We start from the raw sequence: 17630 nt of genomic DNA, 5'->3' as shown, positions 1-17630 counted from the left end.
TTAGCCGACTGGGATTTAGCTTTCTCACAGAGAGCAGGCTATTTCCAAGTCGGCAGAAGGACCTGGTCCATTTGGCCAATAATTATAGTATTGACCCCTTCACAACACATGATGCAGTTAGGCTACGTTCACATTTGCGTTGTGCGCCGCAGCGCACAACGCAAACAAAAACGCGGCAAAACGCACGCTAAAACGCTGCGTTTTGTGCCGCATGTGTCCTTTTTGGCCGAAAGTTGGACGCAAAAAAATGCAACTTGAAGCGTTTCTTGCATCCAACGCTTGCGGCCATGCGGCGCAAAACGCAGCACAACGCATGTCCATGCGCCCCCATGTTAAATATAGGGGTGCATGACGCATGTGGCGCCGCTGCGGCGCCCGACGCTGCGGCGCGGACCGCAAATGTGAACGTAGCCTTACATCATATATCATAAAAATATCAGAAAAAAAAATATCGCTTTTGCTCCATTTAAAAAAATAAATAAATTTGGAATTGACGTGATCAGAAAGGTCTGACCAATCAAAATGTAAAATAATCTGATCAGCAAATGGCATAACGAGAAAAAAAACGCCATAATTACGTTTTTTTTGGTCGCAGCAACATTGCAATAAAATGAAATAAGAGGTGATCAAAACATGGTATCCGCGCCAAAATGGTATCATTAAGAACTTCCAGCCAAAATAACAAAAAAATCCCAATGGCGATGTGGATGGAAAAATAAGTTATGGGAAGGAAATAAAATAAAAAAAAAAACGGAAAATTGCCCGAGGGTTAAAACACTCCTAGGTGCATGCATGGAAAAAAATCTGTGGTTGTGTGATCTACAAAAATGATCACCAGTAAATAAAACGGGACAAGGATGAGATTGGCGCAGAATATTGTACACACTGGAATTAAGGGGAAAATTCGTGTGTATAATTGTCACATATAAATAAATGTGTAATCAGATGTCATACGTAGTCTGCGGCTCAATATTACTGCAAAAAATCACATGACAGGATTCATATATATCTATATACAATGAGGGTCCTTCTATCTGCTGGGATTTAGCATTCTTATATAGAGCAGGCTAAATCCAAGTCGGCTAAAGGACCTGGTCCCTCTGCCGACTGGGAAATAGCCCACTCTGTGTGAGAAAGCTAAATCCCAGTGCACAGAAGGACCTGGTCCTTTAGCCGACTGGGATTTAGCTTTCTCACAGAGAGTGGGCTATTTCCCAGTCGGCAGAGGGACCAGGTCCTTTAGCCGACTTGGATTTAGCCACAACCCTTCCCTCACAGGGCCGCACCAGGACTGAGTCCCCTCCCCCTACTTCCCCGTCATGTGACCTCCTTTGATCCACTCTCCGCCAGCTCCCTCTTTATGGCCATGCCCATGTGGGTAGCGTCATCGTGGTATTTACTGTCTCACGCGTGTATGTTAGGTTATGTACGGTAATCTCCCCCGCCCCATCTGTTCTGCACCGGGGAGGGGGGGTCCCGGTTTTTTTCCCCGGTTCTCGGTGCTTAGTACACGGAATTGTATGACTGGGCCTCGGTGAGCGCCTTCTCTGGCGCGGATGGTGGGGCCTGCGGATCGGTCCATTATCGTGGAGGGCAGGGGGAGGCGGATGACGAGCGGCTGAAGCGGAGAGAAGAGGCGGCGGGGAGCAGGTACTGCGGGCAGGTGAGCACTGTGTGTCTGCCCCCTGGGGGCAGTGGTGTGTGCTGCCCCGGGCCGGGCTGTGGGATCTGCCGCCTGGGCTTGTCCGTGTCCTGTGGGCCCTGGTCATGGCCGGGTGAGCGCTGTGCAGGGCGGGCTCTCCAGTCAGGAGCCGCCGCCGCTCCATTCCCTGCTAGTGGCCGCTCCATTCCCTGCTAGTGGCCGCTCCATTCCCTGCTAGTGGCCGCTCCATTCCCTGCTAGTGGCCGCTCCATTCCCTGCTAGTGGCCGCTCCATTCCCTGCTAGTGGCCGCTCCATTCCCTGCTAGTGGCCGCTCCATTCCCTGCTAGTGGCCGCTCCATTCCCTGCTGGTGGCCGCTCCATTCCCTGCTGGTGGCCGCTCCATTCCCTGCTGGTGGCCGCTCCATTCCCTGCTGGTGGCCGCTCCATTCCCTGCTGGTGGCCGCTCCATTCCCTGCTGGTGGCCGCTCCATTCCCTGCTGGTGGCCGCTCCATTCCCTGCTGGTGGCCGCTCCATTCCCTGCTAGTGGCCGCTCCATTCCCTGCTAGTGGCCGCTCCATTCCCTGCTAGTGGCCGCTCCATTCCCTGCTGGTGGCCGCTCCATTCCCTGCTAGTGGCCGCTCCATTCCCTGCTAGTGGCCGCTCCATTCCCTGCTAGTGGCCGCTCCATTCCCTGCTAGTGGCCGCTCCATTCCCTGCTAGTGGCCGCTCCATTCCCTGCTAGTGGCCGCTCCATTCCCTGCTAGTGGCCGCTCCATTCCCTGCTAGTGGCCGCTCCATTCCCTGCTAGTGGCCGCTCCATTCCCTGCTAGTGGCCGCTTCTGCTGATGTCACTCGTGTCTGCCTGTGGCTCCTTTGTTGTAGAGGGCAGCATGCAGCGCCGCGTCCCCGCAGGGAGCCAGTGTGGGGGCATCATGGCTGTCACAGGCTGACCATCCCGCCGTACCTGTGGCCTTGGGTCATGGCGGAGTCTCCCTGAAGCAGAGCTATGGGACTGAATCCTAACAATGGACAGTGAGGAAGGGCATTCACCAGTGATCCCCATGTCCTCAGTGCCCCCCAGCCCCCCATAGCTCCGCAGCGGGACCCTGACACTTGGGATCATCCGCATGTGATGGGAGCTGAGAAGGGGGCAGCATGCTATCTAACCCCACTCTAAAGTTCATGACCAAGCTGGGATCTAAACACTCTTAGAAATGGTGGCAACCATGTGCAATCCGATAGAAAACCGAATCCGGCAGTTGGATCCCCACGCTCCCAATCCATTTGTCATGGGATCTCAGCTGCCGCCGATGGTGTACCCCTCTCCCCATTCAGAACACATGCATTCTTGGCGGAGCTGAGATTGGGATAGATGGCACCGGGATCATGAGCATTTGTCTAACTACTTTCTAAACCAGGGGTGTCAAACTGCATTCCTCGAGGGCCTCAAACCATGCGTGTTTTCAAGATTTCCTTCTCAATGCACAAGGTGCTGGAATCATTCTGTGCAGGTGATTAAATGATCACCTGTGCAATACAAGGAAATCCTGAAAACATGACCTGTTTGCAGCCCTTGAGGAATGCAGTTTGACACCCCTGTTCTAAACTGTATAGGCAGCTACAAGCCCAGCTTTTTATAAATGTCCAAAATGTATGGCTTGTGTGTGCGATGTACGCAGGCCCAGCTCTGGGAGCCACACCTTGGCTGCAGGGTTCTTCCACCACCTTCCAGTGGCTGCTGCAGATGTTGATTCTGCCATACCTGCTCTTCTCACTCCATTCTCTGTACTTGCCCGTCCCCCCCCATTCTCTGTACTTGCCCGTCCCCCCCATTCTCTGTACTTGCCCGCCCCCCCATTCTCTGTACTTGCCCGCCCCCCCCATTCTCTGTACTTGCCCGCCCCCCCCATTCTCTGTACTTGCCCGCCCCCCCATTCTCCGTACCTGCCCGTCTCCCTCCCCCATTCTCCGTACCTGCCCGACTCCCTTCCCCCATTCTCTGTACTTGCCCGACTCCTCCCCCCATTCTCTGTACTTGCCCGACTCCTCCCCCATTCTCTGTACTTGCCCGACTCCTCCCCCCATTCTCTGTACTTGCCCGACTCCTCCCCCCATTCGCTGTACTTGCCCGACTCCTCCCCCCATTCGCTGTACTTGCCCGACTCCTCCCCCCATTCGCTGTACTTGCCCGACTCCTCCCCCCATTCGCTGTACTTGCCCGACTCCTCCCCCCATTCGCTGTACTTGCCCGACTCCTCCCCCCATTCGCTGTACTTGCCCGACTCCTCCCCCCATTCGCTGTACTTGCCCGACTCCTCCCCCCATTCGCTGTACTTGCCCGACTCCTCCCCCCATTCGCTGTACTTGCCCGACTCCTCCCCCCATTCGCTGTACTTGCCCGACTCCTCCCCCCATTCGCTGTACTTGCCCGACTCCTCCCCCCATTCGCTGTACTTGCCCGACTCCTCCCCCCATTCGCTGTACTTGCCCGACTCCTCCCCCCATTCGCTGTACTTGCCCGACTCCTCCCCCCATTCTCCGTACTTGCCCGACTCCTCCCCCCCATTCTCCGTACTTGCCCGACTCCTCCCCCCCCATTCTCCGTACTTGCCCGACTCCTCCCCCCCATTCTCCGTACTTGCCCGACTCCTCCCCCCCATTCTCCGTACTTGCCCGACTCCTCCCCCCCCATTCTCCGTACTTGCCCGACTCCTCCCCCCCATTCTCCGTACTTGCCCGACTCCTCCCCCCCATTCTCCGTACTTGCCCGACTCCTCCCCCCCCATTCTCCGTACTTGCCCGACTCCTCCCCCCATTCTCCGTACTTGCCCGACTCCTCCCCCCATTCTGTGTACCTTCCCTACTCCCCCCCCCCCCCCCATCATCTCCATACTTGCCCTTCTCCGTACCTGCCCTTCTCACCCCCATCCTCCGTACTTGCCCGCCTCACCCCCCCCCCATTCTCCGTACCTGCCCTTTCCCCCCCATTTTTCGTACTTGCCCGTCTTCCCCCCCCCCATTCTCCGTACATAAATGTCCGAGATGGGAGTAGCCCTTTGATTCCTTGCGAACATTACACCAGGCATGTTTTAGGCTGCGTTCCCATAATGAGGTATTTGGTGAGTTTTTGATGATGCAGAGTTAGTTACTTGCGGGTTTTTTACATGTGTTCCCTACATTTTGTTTTCTCTCTTGTCGGTATGTCATGTTTTACATAAAACTACTTTGTTTTTTGTACTTGCTGGTATTTGGTTTTAACAAAACGTTATTGCTAGTCATGTTTAGATTACATGCAGTTTTTGTTTTTAGTGCGTTATTTACCTGTAGATTTCTATGGGAAAAATCTGCACATAAACTCTGCGTACTCGCAAGAGACATGGACATACAGATTACAATGCACCACGTGTCAGCTTAGGGGATGTAATTTCAGTGGACTATAACTTCCATCCACTTTGCTAGAACTGTGAGATGCTGCGTTGTTTCCGTAAAACCCCTAGTGGGAACCTAACCTAAAGTCGATATGCCTGACACGAAAATATGCATATTGGACAGCTCATACTTCTGGCCATTTTGGCCTGTTCCGGTTATTGTCTACCACTAAGGGAGATACTGGATGTGGCTAATTAATGTTCTTCAGTATTTCTTGATCTCGTGTTTTCCTCGCATGTTTTGCCCTAAACATTCTTGTAGGACCTATGTACCGTCCATATTACATGACGCATTTATTTATGGCCGGCTTAGATCTGTGACTATGCTTTTCCTGACCTCATAGGATTTGTTTTGTACATAGAACAGCCTGGTACTATGAATCTGTTAGAACCAGGTACATAGCTGCTGGAACTAACTCATCCTGAGTACATGGAGTGTGGTGAATAGCTCAGGAGGTGATGACTGTATTATTGTTTGTATTCCCCAGAAGCGAGGCTAGACCAGTAGTGGCTCTGAAAAGGGAAATGCTGTGTCCTCTGATAAATCTTTTCTTATTCTACCTACAATATAGGTCTCTGGGTTATTCACGAGTCCTACATTTCTAAGATTGTCTGCATTCATTTTTATATACATTACATGTACAGTACAGACCAAAAGTTTGGACACACCTTCTCATTTAAAGATTTTTCTGTATTTTCATGACTATGAAAATTGTACATTCACACTGAAGGCATCAAAACTATGAATTAACACATGTGGAATTATATACTTAACAAAAAAGTGTGAAACAACTGAAATTATGTCTTATATTCTAGGTTCTTCAAAGTAGCCTCCTTTTGCTTTGATGTCTGCTTTGCACACTCTTGGCATTCTTTTGATGAGCTTCGAGAGGTAGTAACTGGGAATGGTTTTCACTTCACAGGTGTGCCCTGTCAGGTTTAATAAGTGGGATTTCTTGCCTTATAAATGGGGTTGGGACCATCAGTTGTGTTGTGAAGAAGTCTGGTGGATACACAGCTGATAGTCAGACTGTTAGAATTTGTATTAGGCCGGTTTCACACGTCAGTGGCTCCGGTACGTGAGGTGACAGTTTCCTCACGTACCGGAGACACTGACACACGTAGACCCATAAAAATCAATGCATCTGTGCAGATGTCATTGATTTTTTGCGGACCGTGTCTCCGTGTGCCAAACACGGAGACATGTCAGTGTTTGTGGGAGCGCACGTTTTACACGGACCCAATAGAGTCAATGGGTCCGCGTAAAACACGGACCTCACACGGACATTCTCCGTCTGGGGTCCGTGTGCGTGCAGGAGACAGCGCTACAGTAAGCGCTGTCCCCCCCACATGGTGCTGAAGCCGCGATTCATATCTTCCCTGTAGCAGCGTTTGCTATAGAGAAAATATGAAGAATAGTGTTAAAAATAAAGATTTAGGTGTCCGCCGCCCCCCCCCACCCCCTGTGCGCCCCCCTGCTGGTCAGAAAATACTTACCCGCTCCCTCGCTCCTTCCTGGTCTGGCCGCGCCTCCTACTGTATGCGGTCACGTGGGGCCGATCATTTACAATCATGAATAGTCGGCTCCGCCCCTATGGGAGGTGGAGCCACATATTCATGACTGTAAATGATCGGCCCCACGTGACTGCATGCAGGAGAAGCCGCGGCCAGACCAGGAAGGAGCGACAGCCGACGGGGGACCCGGGTAAGTATTTTCTGACCAGCGGGGGGGCGCACAGGGGGTGGGAGGGCGGCGGACACATAGATCTTTATTTTAAATACTATTATTCATATTTTCTCTGCAGCAAACGCTACTGCAGAGAGGATATGAATCGCGGCTTCAGCATGATGCAGAGTGGGTACCACATGCTCCGTGTGGTACCCACTCGCCATACGGGCGGCACACGTGTGCCGCACGTATGGCCTCCGTGAGTTCCCAGGCACACGGACACGGATACCTCCGGTACCGATTTATTCCGGTACCGGAATTATCTGGACGTGTGGGACAGCCCTTAGCTGCTTTTTTCTTGCCATAAGTAAAGAAAAACGAGTGGACCTGCAGGGACTGCGTCAGGATTAGGTGAGTATTATTAGACAGCCCCCGCTCCCCCACCCCTGCCGACCCCTTGGTATGACTCGAGTATAAGCCGAGGGGGGCAAATTCACCCCAAAAAAAAGTGGGCTGAAAATCTCGGCTTATACTATAGATTGTTGGAAGACCACTTCCGGTGACTACCTCTTGAAGCTCATCAAGAGAATGCCAAGAGTGTGCAAAGGAGTCGTCAAAGCAAAAGGTGGCTACTTTGAAGAACCTAGAATATAAGACATATTTTCAGTTGTTTCACACTTTTTTGTTAACTATACAATTCCACATGTGTTAATTCATAGTTTTGATGCCTTCAGTGTGAATGTACAATTTTCATAGTCATGAAAATACAGAAAAATCTTTAAATGAGAAGGTGTGTCCAAACTTTTGGTCTGTACTGTACATGTACATTATCCCATAGAATGTAAGTCCGGAAGGACAGGGTCCTCTCCCCTCTGTACCAGTCTGTCATTTTAAATTTGTTTACTGTAAACGATATCTATAACTCTGTACATAACCCCTTCTCATGTACAGCACCATGGAATTAATGGTGCTATATAAATAATAATAATAATAATAATAATAATAATAATAATGTACATAAAGTCTTATGTTGTGTAAGTGTATAAGAGCAGCACTTAGGTGTGTATTCACACTGGCCATTTCACAAGCAGAACCTAAGATAGAAACAAGATGAGTAAATACCCTGTAAGTAAAAGTAAATGGTAATAGTACATGTAAATTACACAAGGTACCGTATATACTCGAGTATAAGCCGACCCCCCTAACTTTGCTACAAAAAACTGGGAAAACTTAATGACTCGAATATAAGCCTAGGGTGGAAAATGCAGCAGCTACTGTTAAATTTAAAAAATAAAAAGATACCAATAAAAGTCAAATTAATTGAGACATCAGTAGGTTAAGTGTTTTTGAATATCCATATTGAATCAGTAGCCCCATATAATGCTCCATACAGTTCATGATGGGCCCCATAAGATGCTCCATACAAAATATGCCCCATATAATGCTGCACAAAGATTATAATGGCCCCATAAGATGCTCCATAGACAAATTTGCCCCATACAATGCTGCACAAATGCTGATTATGGCCTTTTAAGATGCCCCATAGAGATATTTGCCCCATATACTGTTGCTGCGATTAAAAAAAAAAAAAAAAAAGACATACCGTATTTTTCGGAATAGAAGACGCACTTTTTCCCAAAAAAAAATTGTGAGGAAAATGGGGGGTGCATCTTATATTCGGAACGCAGGCTTACCGGCATTGTGGCGGCGACAGAGGTGCGGGCATGATGTGGCACGGTGAGCTGTATGGTGTGAGCAGGTCCCATCCATATTTGAGGTGAATCCGCGGCCCGGTATTGATGGAGAGCAGCAGCACTGGTGAGTTACGGTATTTTCCGGTGGCGGCGGCCATCTTGCTGAGGCCGCGCGTGCGCAGATTCACTACTCTGCGTCCCAGGGCTTCAGGAAAATGGCCGCGGGAGGCCGCGCGTGCGCAGATGGAGATCGCGGCGGCCATTTTCCTGAAGCCCTGGGACGCAGAGTAGTGAATCTGCGCACGCGCGGCCTCAGCAAGATGGCCGCCGCCACTGGAAAATGCCGTAACTCACCAGCGCTGCTGCTCTCCATCAATACCGGGCCGCGGATTCACCTCAAATATGGATGGGACCTGCTCACGCCATGCAGCTCACCGTGCCACATCATGCCCGCACCTCTGTCGCCGCCACAATGCCGGTAAGCCCGCCGCCACCAGGAAAACCACCCAGCTCTGCTGCTCTCCTTCACTACTGCTGTGGCGTCACCTCAAATGTGGAAGGGACCCTGGCCGCTGCCACCTGAGGAAGTGACCTCACGTCTGCCACCGCCACAGCAACCTCCCCATGGACACCAGGCCATGGCATCGCCCACCTAAGCAGGATGGGACCCTGCTCAGGTGCACGCCGTTCCGCCCACCGCACCTCAGCATCACCTCACCTCTGCCACCACCATGCCTCCTGTGACCCTGCTCTGCCACTGCCTGCCCTCAGGTAAGAGATCTTAAATTCGGACAATAAGACGGACCCCCATCTTATAAAAAATCTTTTTTGCTGCATTTTTCACCCCAAATTTGGGGTGCGTCTTATAGTACGGTGCGTCTTATAGTCCGAAAAAATATGGTACCTCTCGTCGCTCAGGCCCCCAGCACTTTCAATATTCACTTGTCCCCGTTCCACCGCCGGGTTCCGTCTTCCGCGTCCTCTGCACTGACGTTCAGGCAGAGGGCGCGCACTAACCACGTCACCGCGCCCTCTGACCTGAGCGTCACAGCAGAGGACGCGGCAGACAGAGCGGTGCCCGGCGGTGGACCGGGGACAGGTGAATATTGTGCAATGCTGCTCACCCTCCCCATTATACTCACCTGCTCCCGGCACGGTCCCTGGCAGCTTCCCTGATGGTCTTCTCCGAGCGCTGACAAATTCTTCCAGCGTTGAGCTGTCACCGGTACCTCTCATTACAGTAATGAATATGCGGCTCCACCCCTATGGGAGTGGAGTCGCGTCCATATTCATTACTGCAATGAGCGGAACCATGTGACTGCTGAACGCTAGAAGAAGTTGTCAGCGCCCGGAGAAGACCATCAGGGAAGCTGCCAGGGACCGTGCCGGGAGCAGGTGAGTATGTCACAGCCGCCGCTCTCCCAGCAACAACCCCCCCCCCCATAAGGGACAATGACTCGAGTATAAGCCGAGAGGGGCACTTTCAGCTTAAAAAAATGGGCTGAAAATCTCGGCTTATACTCGAGTATATACGGTACTTAAGTGAACATTTGTTATGATCAAAAAAACTAAAAGCCACCCCACGGCGACTAGGTGTACCCCAATAGGGGCTGCACCTACCTTATTTTTCGGATTATAAGACCTTTTTTTTTTTTTTTTTTTCCCCTGCAAATTTGGGAAGAAAATGTTGATGCGTCTTACAATATGAAGTGAGCTTAACCAGGGGGCGGCAGCGGTTGAGCGGGGTCACAAAAGGCAGGGTTGCTGTTTCACGAGGCCAGCAGCGGCAGGAGCGGGGTGATGCCTGGGAACTTGTCTCCCGAGATCTCCATCTGTGCATGTGCCACCTCTGGCGACCATTTTCCCAAAGCCCACCACCGGGATATCATTGGGAAAATGGACTTCTCACCAGAGCCGATGCCTTCAGAGATCGCAAGCACCACAGCAACACCCCACTACTGCCGCTGCTGGCTTCCTGAAGCAGCGACCCTGCCTCCTGTGACCCCGAATCTGCCCCCCCAGGTAAGCTACCGTTAAAAGGGAACATAAGCACCATCATTTTATTAAAAAAGTTTTTTTCTATTTTCCATCCCAACATTTTTGGTGCGTTTTATGGTTCGGGTGCATCTTATAATCCGCAAAATACGGGAACTCTAAGGCCGGAGACACACTGGTGCGAGAGACGGCCGAGTCTCGCTGGTTAAAAGCAAGCTGTGGCACCTGCATTCCGGAGCTGAGCGTGCAGCTCCATGTATTGCTATGGAGCCGCACGCTCCGCTCCGGAGTGCAGGTGCCACAGCTTGCTTTTAACCAGCGAGACTCGGCCGTCTCTCGCACCAGTGTGTCTCCGGCCTTATAGTTCACCTCACTTTGGTCCTACTCTGCCCTTATCTATTTTTACGTCTGCTGACACCTAGTGGGCTGAACTACAAGTTAGGTACCGTCCCGATTGGGGAACACCTTGTCACGGTGGGATGGCTTTTTAGTTTTTTTTCTTATAAAAATAATGTTCACTAAGTTCCCTGTTATTTATATGTTTACATGTAGTATTACCATGCCTTTACTTAATACATGGTGTTTGCTCATTTTGTTTCTATCTTGGGTTCTGCTTGTTAAATGGCCACAGTGTGAATACACACCTATGCATTGCACTTTTTCCATCATGGGCTTTGGCTCTATTTTTTTTGTTTTGGGTTAGTACTTTGTACAAACAGGGCAGTGGCTCCCCCTTGTTGGACTCTTCATTTAGTTTATATAGCTTTCCACAGGTAGGCGTCTGAACAGTGGGGACTCGGGTCCTACTCTGCCCTTATCAATTTTACATCTGCTGACAAGTGAGGCGAACTACAAGAGTTAGGTGCCATCCTGATTGGGGTACACCTTGTCATGGTGGGATGGCTTTTATGGTTTTTGATCAAAACATTAAATACCGTATTTTTCGGACTATAAGATGCACCGGACTATAAGACGCACCCAGGTTTCAGAGGTGGAAAATAGGGAAGAAAATATTTGAAGCAAAAAAGGTGGTGAAGTATTTAATAACATAAACATACTATTATATGTGTTGTTATTATATATAATAGTATGCTATTATGTTGGAAGCTACGGGACCAGTGTGGTGTCTGTACAGTACTATATGAAGATGCTGGAGGGTGAGTATAAGAATGGGGGGCACAGGGCTTATATTTAAAGCACCACTCCAGCACTGAAAAATAACACTGGAGTGCTGCTTTAAAATCCCATGGGAGAACTATAACTCCCAGCATGTCCTGCAGATCCTATGGCATGCTGGGAGTTATAGTTCACCACATAAGTGGCAGAGTGCTTTATTGTGTGTTGTGGTGACTAACCTTTTAATTGTGGCAGCCAGCCAGCTGTGGTGAGGTAAAATGCTGGAGCATCCCATGACTGCACACACAGAGCCCTCCCTCTTGTTGCCTCTCCACAGCACAGGCGGAAGCTTGCAGATTGTAGTGTGGTGTCTGCAGGACCTGTGATGACATCAGAAGAGGGAGGGCTCTGTGCTGCCATGTGATGCTCCAGCCCGCCCTCTTCATGACATCACACAGGTCCTTGTGCTGGATCACTCAGCATCCAGCACAGCCCCGGCAGGCAGGTATGCAGCGATCTTGTGTCTCCCCTCTGGCCCCTGCTCCTGCCTCCTCCACCAGATACACAGATCTCCCCAGCTGCTGCAGGAATCCAGCGCTGGGGAAACCATGTGTGTGTCCCTGTGAAAGACTATTCATTTGCTGCTCCTGGCTCACCGCTCAGCTGACAGGTGGGCTGGGAAGCAGCTAATGAATATTCACTGCACTTTAATGATCGGGACCATGTGGTTTTCCCAGGCTGATTCCTGAAGCCCGGCAGGGACATTTTTCTGCCTCCCAGTGCAATCCCACTTGCTGCTGCCCCCTCCCCACATTACATCCCTACCATAAGACGCACCCACACTTTCCTCCCAAATTTGGAGGAAAAAAAGTGTGTCTTATGGTCAGAAAAACATGTTAAGTCCCCGAAGTTATTTACATGTACTATTAGGCCGGGGTCACACTGGCGACTTAAACGGACTAGTGCAATGCGATTAAGAATCGCATTGCACTTGGACCAATGTTAAGCTAGAGGGCAGATCCCATCAGCCAATTTTTTTTTTTTTTTTTTTTTTCTCGGCCGTTTTCCTCGACCGAGAAAATCGCAGCATGCGACTCTCGGCTCACTCGCACCCATATAAGCTTATAGGTGCGAGTGACACAGCGCACGCCACTCGGATATCATCCAAGTGATGTGCATTAAACACTGACCCCGGCAATGGAAAAATTCATTAGCATATCGCATCCTATGCTCTCGCTTCCGATGCAATACGCTAGTGTGACGCCAGCCTTACTATTTACTTACTGCAGGGTATTTGCTCATTTGTTTTTATCTCACAGGGTGAGGCCGGCGTCACACTGGCGTGTTTTACGGACGTATGAGAGGCGCAGAAAATACGGATTGCATACGGTACAATGATTCTCTATGGGCCAGCTCCTATCTGCCGTATTTTACGGATCTGTATTATACGATCTTGTACGGCCGTAGAAAATTGCAGCATGCTGCGTTTGTCAGCGTATTGTGCAAAAAATCCGCCAATGAAAGTCTATGGGGGCGAGAAAAATATTGATTACACACGGACCATGCGTGTGACTTGCGAGAAATACGCAGCGGCGTTCTCTAGAAAAGCCGGCAATTCAGTGCGGTGTATAGTAAAATCACACTGACAGAATAGGTAGAATAAATGTGTACACATAGAATAGGTGTGTGTGTATGTATATATGTGTAATATATATATATATATATATATATATATATATATATATATATATATATATATATATATATATATATATATATTTTCATATAGCACTAGATAGCAGAAAAGCCGGTAATTCAATTGCCGGCTTTTCCTCTCTCCTTCACAAACCCGACAGGATATGAGACATGGTTTACATACAGTAAACCATCTCATATCCCTTCTTTTATTACATATTCCTCTTTACTAATGTAACAAGTGTCTCTGTGTAAAACTTGGGGTCTCTAGCTATTAAATTAAAGGGTTAAATCCCGGAAAAAATTGGCGTGGGCTCCCGCACAATTTTCATTGCCAGAGTGGGAAAGCCAGTGAGTGAGGGCAGATATTAATAGCCTAGAGAGGGACCATGGTTATAGGACCCCCCTGACTAAAAACATCTGCCCCCAGCCACCCTAGAAAAGGCACATCTGGAAGATGCGCCTATTCTGGCACTTAGCCTCTCTCTTCCCACTCCCGTGTGCCGTGGGATATGGGGTAATGAAGGATTAATGTCACCTTGCTATTGTAAGGTGACATTAAGCCTGGTTAATAATGGAGAGGCGTCAATTATGACACCTATCCATTATTAATCCAATAGTACTAAATGGTAAATAAAACACACACACATTATTAAAAAGTATTTTAATGAAATAAAGACACATGGTGTTTTAATATTTTATTATACTCTTAATCCACCTGAAGACCCTTGTCACCTGAAATAAAGTTAAACAAAACAAACAACAATATTCCATACCTTCCGTCGTTCAGTCTTGTCCCACGCTGTAAATCCATCTGAAGGGGTTAAATCATTTTACACTCAGGAGCACTGCTAATGCAGCTGTGCTCCTGTCTGTAAAACTTTGTGAATGAATGGAATGCAGGGGAATGTACTGTAGTTACCTCGAGTCGCGGTGATGCGCCCCCTGTTGGATGAACTCATATGAACTCGAGTTTGGGAAAATATTCTGAAAAGTTCCCAGGCTCGAGTTCATATGAGGACATCAAGCAGAGGGCGCCTCACCGCGACTCAAGGTTACTACAGGTCATTCCCCTGCAATCCATTCATTCCCGGGGGTGTTACAGCCACGAGCACTGCTTTAGCACAGCTCCTGGCTGTAAAATGATTTAACCCCTTCAGATGGATTTACTTCGTGGGACTTGACCTGAGCGTTGGAAGGTATGAGATATTGTTGTTTTTTTATTTTTCCTTTGTTACAGAACGAGGGTCTTCAGGTGGATTACCAGTATAATAAAATATTACAATAAATAATGTGTGTGTGTTTTATTAACCATTTCGTACTATTGGATTAATAATGGATAGGTGTCTTAATTGACGCCTCTCCATTATTAATCTGGCTTAATGTCACCTTACAATAGCAAGGTGACATTAACCCTTCATTACCCCATATCCCACCGCTACACGGGAATGGGAAGAGAGTGGCCAAGTGCCAGAATAGGCGCATCTTCCAGATGTGCCTTTTCTGGGGTGGCTGGGGGCAGATGTCTTTAGCCAGGGGGGGGGGGGGGGGGGGGGGGGGGGCAATAACCATGGACCCTCTCTAGGCTATTAATATCTGCCCTCAGTCACTGGCTTTACCAGTCTGGCGGAGACAATTGCGCGGGAGCCCACGCCAATTTTTTTCCGCGATTTAACCCTTTATTTTACAAGCTACAGCGCCCAAATTTTGCACATACACACTACTAACATTAGTAGTGTGGAATATGCAAAAAAAAAGGGATATGAGATGGTTTACTGTATGTAAACCATGTCTCATATCCTGTTGGGTTTGTGAAGGAGAAATGAAAAGCCGGCAATTGAATTACCGGCTTTTCTATAGAACACTGCTGCGTATTTCTCGCAAGTCACACTGCTGGTCCGTGTGTAATTCGTATTTTTCTCGCCCCCATAGACTTTCATTGGCGATTTTTTTTTTTTTTTTTTTTTTTTTTTTTTTTTTTTTTTTTATTGCGCATCACGGTGACAAACGCAGCATGCTGCGATTTTGTACGGCCGTAGAAGACTTTACAATACGGATCGGTAAAATACGGCTGATAGGAGCTGGGCCATAGAGAATCATTGTACCGTATGCAATCCGTATTTTACGGGTGTATTTTCTGACCTCATACGTCCATAAAACTCGCCAGTGTGACGCCGGCCTTAGAAGTAAGATGAACTGAACACTGATCTGAGCAGAGGAGGCAGCGAGATACACACGTAGGGTGACTACCTGTGAGATGCATTCTCACTTTCCAATCTAAGATTGCAGATTTTTTTTTTTATGTAATTTTTTATTAGAGATGCAACTTAAGGTACCGTCACACTCAGCGACGCTGCAGCGATATAGACAATGAGCCGATCGCTGCAGCGTCGCTGTTTAGGTCGCTGGAGAGCTGTCACACAGACAGCTCTCTCCAGCGACCAACGATCAGGGCAACGACTTCAGCATCGTTGAAACTGTCTTCAACGATGCCGAAGTCCCCCTGCAGCATCTGGGTAACCAGGGTAAATATCGGGTTACTAAGCGCAGGGCCGCACTTAGTAACCCGATGTTTACCCTGGTTACCATTGTAAAAGTAAAAAAAAAAAAAAAACAGTACATACTCACCTTCTGATGTCTGTCACGTCCCCCGGCGTCCACAGGGTTACGCGCTGCTGCTCAGAGCTTCCTGCACTGAATGTGTCAGCGCCGGCAGTAAAGTAGAGCACAGCGGTGACGTCACACATTCAGTGCAGGAAGCTCTGAGCAGCAGCGCGTAACCCTGTGGATGCCGGGGGACGTGACAGACATCAGAAGGTGAGTATGTACTGTGGTTTTTGTTTTTTTTTTTACTTTTACAATGGTAACCAGGGTAAATATCGGGTTACTAAGCGCGGCCCTGCACTTAGTAACCCGATGTTTACCCTGGTTACAAGTGAACACATCGCTGTATCGGCGTCACACACGCCGATACAGCGATGACAGCGGGTGATCAAGCGACGAAATAAAGTTCTGGACTTCTAGCTCCGACCAGCGATATCACAGCGGGATCCAGATCGCTGCTGCGTGTCAAACACAACGAGATCGCTATCCAGGACGCTGCAGCGTCACGGATCGTCGTCGTTCTCGCTGCAAAGTCGCTGAGTGTGACGGTACCTTAAGATTCTACTAACAGCAGCGTTACTAATTCTGTCATTAACAGAAATGCCAGTCACCAGCGTCATTGAGAAATCCCATTGACTATGAAGGTTTTCCGGCATGGAGCCCATTATGGTAGCTGACAAAGTAGTGCCTCATGCTGCCCTGTTTTGTCCAGTAATTTCAGCCAGATCTTCACATCCGTGTTACACGGAACCATTGAACAGAACCTGCTGCTTTTTTAGGTGACATAATATCTGTCATTACTAGGTCCATAATGAATATTGACTAGTGCTGTGCTGCCGATTATAGACGTTTATATGGACAGCACACTGGCTGAAGGACTGAACGAAGTGTTCCTAGGTTCGCTAGTCCTTTACTCTGAAATGTTTCAGAGCAAGCAGTAGGAAAATGTGGCTGAGGACTGTAGGGAGAGACCCGAGCATTCGGCTGCGGACAGACCTCTGACCTGTGACCAATAAACCAGAGTCCGGTGAATCAATCCGCCCAACTCTAATGTCCTTTAAATACAGTGATTGTAGCATGCGAACAACATCTGAAACGCCACAAAAATGATTCCATTGTAGAGAATAAAAGGTTTTTATTTTTTGCATCTTCCAAAGCACCAAATCCAGGGCATGAAACAAAGATAAGCCTCAAAATGTTGCATTACATACGGTAAATTATTTAGTTACTTGAAATTTGGGCACTTTTGACATGGTGACAAGGTCTACAAATGTCAAGAGTCCGTCATCAGGTGAAAAAGGATTGAGCTTGTTCTTGCAACCTGCTTGATCATATGTTACACCAGGTGCAAAGTTGATGTACGACACCCTTGGGTACATTCCCGTGTGGCATTCCGTAAGTACCCCTGCAGACAGCTTTGGAACAATATTGCACTGACATCCAATGATTCATGTACATTGTGGATATTTTTCCACAGCTGTGCAAGAGATAAAAGGATTGTCAAGGCATATAATATTGTTATCCTCTCCTTAGGATAGATCAGATAAATGGGGGTCCAACATGCTGCACCCCTACTGATCAGCTATCATTCGCTCTGGCAGTGGCTAGCTGCAAATGCTGAGCAGTACAGCTCCGTTCAATGTATAGCAAGATTTCACAATACAAACTGCATACGTTATTAAGTCTATTATACCTGATGATTCTACTGTATATACTTTGGAAAAAAAATGTCAAAATGGCTGCATAATCCTAATATTAAGATGTGTACACTTGGACTTGAGCGAC

At 48.6% G+C, this 17630-nt stretch overlaps 1 protein-coding gene across 4 annotated transcripts in view; it reads left to right on the top strand.

Moving 5' to 3' along the window:
- RNF44 (ring finger protein 44) overlaps positions 1 to 17630 on the top strand; it is a 65523-nt gene that overhangs the window by 2022 nt on the left and 45871 nt on the right. Inside the window, exon 1 of one of the 4 annotated variants that reach the window (XM_077265694.1) lies at positions 1283 to 1663. The exons of 1 other annotated variant lie outside the window; for it this stretch is intronic. The gene's annotated coding sequence lies outside the window, so the exon portion shown is untranslated. Of the gene's footprint in view, positions 1 to 1282; positions 1664 to 17630 lie in introns of those variants that run through there. 2 more of the 4 variants (XM_077265698.1, XM_077265702.1) reach the window with 2 other exon arrangements.

The sequence above is a fragment of the Ranitomeya variabilis genome, chromosome 5 (genome assembly GCF_051348905.1).
Source record: "Ranitomeya variabilis isolate aRanVar5 chromosome 5, aRanVar5.hap1, whole genome shotgun sequence".
Lineage (NCBI taxonomy): Eukaryota > Metazoa > Chordata > Amphibia > Anura > Dendrobatidae > Ranitomeya > Ranitomeya variabilis.
Note: the sequence above shows the minus strand (reverse complement) of the source record. Positions and strands in the feature narration are given on the sequence as shown.